We start from the raw sequence: 7,174 nt of genomic DNA on the forward strand, positions 1-7,174 counted from the left end.
CAGCTCCCGCCACAGCCGCCAGGGGGCGCCGTCGCCGCGGGCCCGCCCGCCAGGGGGCGCCGTCGCCGCGGGCCCGGCCGCGTCTCCCTCACGCGGTGATGGCGCAGGAAGCTCGGAGCGGCGGCTGGAACGGCAGGGCGGGCTCGGCCGGGCGGCCAGCAAGAGGCAGCAGAAACTGGCCCCTTGTGCCAGGAGCCGCGGGCTGTCCCGGCAGGCGGGCAGTGTGCGGCTACAGCGTAGCAAAAACCCGGAGCAGTGGCAGCGAGACGGCGGGCCCGGGCAGCCGCGGCCTGGCTCCCGAACACGGCCGGGAGAGACTCCCCTGGAGGAGGAAAGGGCCCGGGATCCAGGGCTTTCCCTTGAGACAGCCGAGCAGACGGTGAAGGGTCCTTTTTAACTGAGGTCTGGTGTTAATAAGGCTCCAGTGCAACAGCCGCTGCCTCAAGCACAGCTTGGCTCCGGGGAGGAGAAGGCAGCAGGAGACGGAGCCTCGCAGCGCTGGCGAACTCTCCCCACAGTGACCGCAGCCGGCTTCCCCTCCGACACCGAGAGAGCGAGAGCGGGGAGCTGCACCCAATCCACTTCCCCCAGCCAAACCTCGGCTGTCTCTGCCCCTCCGAGAGAGAGCCCTCAGATAAGAGAGTAGCCAGCTTCACCCTTCCCGTGGCAACTTCTTCTGTCGCTCTTAAGTACTGGTCGTTACGGTTTCTTAGCGACAGATGGGACGAAATTCCATTATAGAAAGAAACACAAGGAAAAATCGTAACCCCCCAAAACAAGCTCTATGCAGTGGTGTTTCTGTTACTGCTGTGGTTCTCCTTTTCCTGCCCATCTCGGGAGCAAGGCTGTCGAGTGACGTGCAGCCATGGCTGTGAATAACTAGCAAATTCCTGGCAGGAAAGCTGTGTACCTGATCCTGCAGGTGCTGTGGGATGTGTGTTTGCAGTGAGGCAGGCTGAGGTAGGTGATGGTAAAGATACTCTGGTGCCTGTGTAAGAGTGTGGCATGGAGGAAAGAGCTTACACTGGTGCTAAGTGCAGTGGATTTAATTTCCTCGCAGTAGCATTTTGATATTACAAGGCGCTCCAGAAAAATCAGAGAGCCTGGAGCAAAATGCAGCCGAGTCAATTGAAGTTAACTTTCCTGGGCACAGGGCCAGGCCCCTCTTTAAAGCCTATTTTTCCAGAAAGGCTGCAGAAATGTATTTTGAGTTGCTTTTGATTCAGCTGCCTTGAGCCTGCTTGAGTGAACTGTGTGAAGAAAGAACTCTGAAAGCCTGGGCTTGAAGGAGGGGGTGCAGACTGAGAGGAGCTGGTCTTATATCCCCCGGATCCCTTGAAGGAGCCCCATGAGTGCTACAGGGGCACTGCCCTCTTTCAGTATCACTGAGGAAGGCTGGAGGGAGCTGAGGGATGCCTTACAACCCAAAAGGCATGGGGAAGGGTTTATCATGAGGCAAGGCAAAGCTCCCTCTGTGCCCAATGCTGACTGAGGGCAGATGGATCCCCAGCACCAAGAGACACCCCTGGCTGGGAAGGGAGGCACCAGGAGAGCTGAGATTTAGGGACAGTGGGCAGCTGTGGTGCAGATCAGGGCTGAGCTAAACTTGTCCTCAGGTTGCTTGGGGGGTTTGGTGCTCCATGTCCTCGAGGGCCTGAGGAGATAGACCATCCTCTAGCTCGACCTTCCTTAAGGAACTTTCTCTTCCTTAGGCTGTGCTTCCCACACCATGGCATGGAGCAGGAGGGGTTTCCACAGCTTTTCTCCCCCTCCTCGCTCTGCTGCTGCTGCTGCTCCCAATAGCTGCTGCCTCTCTAATTGCATTATAGCCAATGGAGGGAAAGAAACAGTGCTTTGGCTTCAAATAAAGACGCCCTAACCCAGCTCATTAGCCACCTGACTGGCTCCCCAACCTCCTGTGACACTCCCGTATTTGTCACGCTGTTTTAGCACCACTAACGAGCACAACAGCCGAGGCTGTGGCTGATGGCTGCCCCAGCACTGGACCTGGCTCTGGACACGAGCTTGTGTCCAGAACCCCAAGGGGATGCTCTTCCTCTGCCGTGTTCATCCTTCTCTTTGCCGTCATCCTTTTTATCCACAGGCGCTTCTTCTGGCCTACTTGCATTCAGTTCATTTTCCTTTTGTTAAATAAAACCTGACTTCAGGCCTTATTTGGCAAATAGAGCTGGAAGAAGCTGGGCTTGCTCTTTCTTCTCCTGACAAGCCTTTCAGGATGGGGGAGATGAGATGGAAAGAAAGGCAGATGAATAGGATGCAAAAGTGGTGAAGAAAAATAACCAGCATATGAAGGGGGTGTGGGTAAGAGAGAAAAATGAGGCAGATCTATAGCTGGGATGGGAAGCAGAGGGAAAGCAAGAGGGGATCTGCTAAATCCCAACCAGCCTGGCCTTTGTGCATGAAGCAAGGGACCAGGGAGTCCCTCACACTGGTATAATATGCCCCTCCCCAGCTCCTCCTGGCCATGGGGAATCTGGGGAGGGGGACCTGATGTGGTAGTGAAATGTGCATGTTTTCATCCAGGAGCTCCCCTCCCCTCTCCTCCAGTGTCCCCTAACAATTTCCCCCTGAGGTGCAGGTCGTTCATGGAAGCAGATGAGCACTTTAGCCTGACTCTGTCTCCAGCTGTCAAATGCTGTAAATATCTGGGAGGTGGTTAAAGCTGGGAAAACACGGAGATGCTTTAAACACAGCCCAGAGCCAACCCCACTGCTGGTAGGGCTCATAAATATCCCCCCTGTGTTCCTGCTCTGTCAGGAGGCAGCAATAACAGGGAACAAAAGCCAAAGCCATTGTGGGGTGGCTTCAGCATTTCTAATGTCTCCTTACCCCTTCTAGGGCATGTTGAATAGCAATGAGGAGTAAGACTCAGTTAGCTGGGGGGAGATGGTGGTACAGGGGTGTCCTCTGGGCGTGGGATGGTGAGGTTGGGAGCCAGTACAAGCAGCTCAGCATGGAAGTCATTGTTTTTCCTATTATTTCCCCATTTTCAGCTGGCTGAGTAACACTGAACATCTGCCTTAAGGCAAGTCACCTGGCCCAGCTCTTGAAACCACCAGCTTCATTGGCAGCAAATGAAATCCTTGGCTGAAGAGAGAAATTGAGAACTTAAAACTGTCTGTGCAGGAAACAGGTGAGGGTGAATGCTGTTAAACAGGGCATGAGACAGGAAACAGGTATTTGCCAGCACAGAGCAAACCCTGGGCATCGCTGGGGAAGCCAGGGAAATGTCTCTCCTTTATTAACAGGTCACATCACCCCATCAGCCCTACAAGCACAGGACCTGCAGGGCAGCAGGACCCACTCTCAGGGAAGGTGGAAGTCTCATCTAGAGGCAGCACCGGCAACATAGCTCTGCCCCAGTTGTGATTTTTATAATAAGCTGAATTCTCGGTTGGACCCAGCAGAAAATCAATAGTGGGACTTGAGAAAGCAGTCAAAATCCATTGAGCTAAATTGGCCACCCCGCAGGCAGCCGGGCCTTCTCGGGCATTGTGATGTGCAGCCACACTGAAAGGGGAAAAATAGGACAATTTCAAAAATCCTTTGAAATAATTGCCTAAGATTATTGAATTCTCTTGAAATACCAGGGCAAAATGCAGAAGTGCTTTTTAAAAAGTTGGCAGTGGGAGCTGGAGGAGTGAGGGAAGCCACCTTCCTGCTGCCAAAGGCATCTGGGGACAGTTGAGGTGGGTTTTTCCCTTTCCCAATTAGATCCAAAAAGTGCCTGCCACTCCACCAGTGAAGCCTTATCTGCAGAGCAGCACATCAGCTTTAGCAGAAAGCCTCTCTTTCTCCAAAGTCTCTTTAATTCCATCCTTTTAGATCTGTCTTTTCAAGTGCAGCCCCAGTGCCTTCCATCTGCCCTTACAATAGAGACAGTGTCCTGAATCGTTTTATTTTTGGCAGCTTTGCCTTCCGCTCCTGGTTGGCAGGGAAGCAGGGAGCAGATATCCCCCTCACCACAGCCTCTGAGGATGCTGTTGGATTTGGGGATGGCTATTTCGGTCCTCAGCTCCTCTACCAGTGGTGGATGCAGGACAGATGGACATTGTTGGGCAGCATCCTGAGGCTGTGTGAGCCTGTCCATGAATTACTCCCAGCACATGGCTCTTGCTGGTTTATAGCCAGGTGACTCTAGGGACACCTGGCTATGCCATGTGCATCCTGTATCCCACCCCCACATCCACTCCATGGTAGCCCAGAGCTGGGGTGGCCTTTGAATGTTCCCCTCTTGGCGCTCAGAAAGACATGGGAAGCCTTGACCAGAGTTTTTCATGCCCATCAACCTCTTCCAAGCTATAGGAAAAAAGAGCAGGAAATTGAGGAAAAACATAAAGAAACAATTTTCCTCTGACATTTTTCTTTTCTTTTTCAATGTGAGCCGTTACAGGAGGAGGTCTTTAAAATTAATAATGTTCTTTCTTTTTCTCTCTCTATTCTCAAGACTCTTGGTTTAAATTAATGAAATGTCAAATACTATTAAGTTCCAATGATGTGTTTGTGATAATGAAGGGACTGATTTTCAGCCAGTTTACAACTCTGATCTGTTCTCTCACCCCCTTCTCTTGGCTCTGATTAAAACTCCCTTTATTAGATTTATTCTTTCATGGGCTCCCTCTGATTTCTAACCTTTGTGGCCCAAGGCTGGGGAAAGCCTTTTCACTGAGCCGATTTGAAGGCTGTTTAGCATTCTGGTATTTTTCTGCCATGTCTGCTTGGGAGCTGGTGGATACTCCCAGGGATGTCACCTGGGGTGTTGCAGGACTGGACCCTGCCACTGGGATGTGGCTTTCAAGGAAGCAGGGATGCCATGCTGGGTTTACCCTTATGGTGACTTTACCAGGACACTGTGAAAAGGGAAAAAACCCTCAGATGGCCACAAACTGCCTTGGGGAAGGTCAGACAGGGATCTCCAGAGACCCAAGTGCCTGAACAGCCTCACTAGGGACTGAGGCAGTCCTTGCTTCACTTGCTTCCCTGCCAAGGTGATATGGCAAGGGTTGTACAGCTGACAGCATGTCTAGAGGGATGAATTAGGGAAGGACAAATGGATGGACTAACAGCTAGATGGGCCCATCCTCTAATAGATGGCCAACAAGGTGCTCTTGCCAAGGGCATCATTAGTCACCTGTCTGGCAAACTGGAAGAGTTTAAAGGGTTAATCTGTTATTTAGGACTCAACACCAAAGATACAGTTGTTGGGAGAGAAGAAAGCTCTGTCGAAGACTTTGAGAAATAATTTGCCTTGGCACTTTCTTATAAGAGTGAATTGATTTTTGCTGGGCTGTGTCAGGCTGAATTATGAATGGGGGAAAGTAGGGCTGGTGATCCTGGAGCTGAAGGTGTGATAATTAGAGGCACGTGCAGGGGGGGCTTGGGGGCTGCCTCCTTCCAGGATTTTCCACGTGAATCCAGGACTCAAAAGCCCTCAGAGTCCTTGGAGAGATGGGTTTGCTTCAGCCTGGACACAGAGGTGGCCCCCTTGTTCGTGTCCCCTAGATTGGACCAGGAGAAGCCTTTTCTGTGCCATCTGGGACCATCTCCTCTCCCTATACAGGCAGTAGAGCTGCAGATCCTGCTTGCTGGAGAGTGAAACAAAGCATTACCCTCATCCTGGGAGGAGGCGGGAGTGTGCAAGGGGTGATCCTGTCACCCTGCCCTCTGCCCTGCCCTGCCCACCGCAGTGCTGCTGGGAAGGAACCATGCCCCCAAGCCCTGTTCCTGCCCTTAAAAGCTCCTGGTGCTGTGTCACTGCCTGCATCCACCTCCATCAGTCAGTGCTGAGCCTGCTGCCCCCCAAGTGCTTTATCGTGACCTGCTCAGATGCTGCTTTCCAAGGCAAAGGCGTACAATTCCTGCAGGCTGGGAATTGTTGTACAGTAAAGCCAGCAGGCAAGAGTGGGGACAAAGCCAGGCTACCAGCTGGCTGCTGGCCTGGCCTGTGCTGCTCCCCTTGGCAGAGCCAGCCCCAGACCTTGCCCCCCGCATGCAGAGACCCCAGGAAACCTGCATCTGCCTCCAGCACCAGCCACCTCTCTAGAGCTCTGAGCATCCCACCGTGCAGCTTGGCTTTTGTTTGCCTGCTCAAGAGGAGTCACTGGGAAGAGAATGAGGTCTGGGCTTTTTCTTTTTATCCCTTGCCCTTTTATTTATTCTCTTCTATTAAGAACCAGCTCCAGCTCATCAGTAAGACCTGGGAACAGCAATTCCTGAATAAGAGAGATGCTGTAGAAAAGCCTTGCCTGATCGCAGCCACTTCCCAAACAAGGGCTCAGACTATTCACTTCCTTCTCTGCCCCTTTTCCCAGAAAATCCACCCCAAAGAACAGCTTGTTCAATAAGCTGCCTGCTCCATAATCAGACTAACCCAGTAATAAGCACTGGGCTCATCCAGCTCTGCACAGCGTCCCCCAGTTCCTGGGAGGATGGAAATGCCCTGCTCCCCAGGGAAACAGGCAGGCACCGGGAGGAGGCGGCTCTCACACCGCACACCCAGCGCTCTGGGAGGGGGAGAAGGTGGGGACCTATCTCTGTTACTTCCCGGAGCTGTGGTTTAGCCCTCCCCAGGTAATTGTGCATGGAAATGGATTCCCATTTCTCTGCTCAATCGTCCTGTTTGCTGTCACAGCTGAACGTTTTGCATGTGCAATTACCCATCCCCGCACATCTCTGTGGGCACACTCAGGTGTCGCCTGCCAGCCTCGGGCGGCCGCTGCACAACCACATCGTGCTGCGTTTGGGCTCTGATAGCAGTCAAGCAGAAGCCATTTTCCATATGAAGCTGCAGGACCTATGGGATAAATAAATGGGTTGGAAAACCAGGCTGTATAATGAGTTAATTTAAAACCTGCCTTCCCTTCTTGTATATTAATTTACTTGGCATTATGTTTAATCTTTCACTTACTGGGTTACATTGGTTTCTTTGTCTCCTTTCCCCTCCAGCAGATCCCTGGTATACTCTGTCTTTGGCTGGAGCAGAAGGAAGCTAAGCCAGGGCTGGAGGGTGGGGACCACATCTGCACCAAGAGGAGCTGCTGTGTCCCACAGGAGCACAGAGTGCCACCTTGAAGGCTTTTGTTCTTGTGGATGCCCAGCAGGTGTGGATGAATTCCCTGCAATGGAGGGAAGACCACTGCTGGGTATCCCTGGT

At 52.4% G+C, this 7,174-nt stretch overlaps 1 long non-coding RNA gene across 1 annotated transcript; it reads left to right on the forward strand.

Annotated features, from left to right (window-relative positions):
* Positions 1 to 88: 88 nt before the first annotated feature.
* Positions 89 to 6,846, forward strand: LOC117244942. The gene is made up of 2 exons (XR_004498953.1): positions 89 to 960; positions 3,015 to 6,846. It is a non-coding gene; the product is annotated as an uncharacterized LOC117244942 (long non-coding RNA).
* Positions 6,847 to 7,174: the final 328 nt, after the last annotated feature.

The sequence above is a fragment of the Parus major genome, chromosome 10 (genome assembly GCF_001522545.3).
Source record: "Parus major isolate Abel chromosome 10, Parus_major1.1, whole genome shotgun sequence".
NCBI lineage: Eukaryota > Metazoa > Chordata > Aves > Passeriformes > Paridae > Parus > Parus major.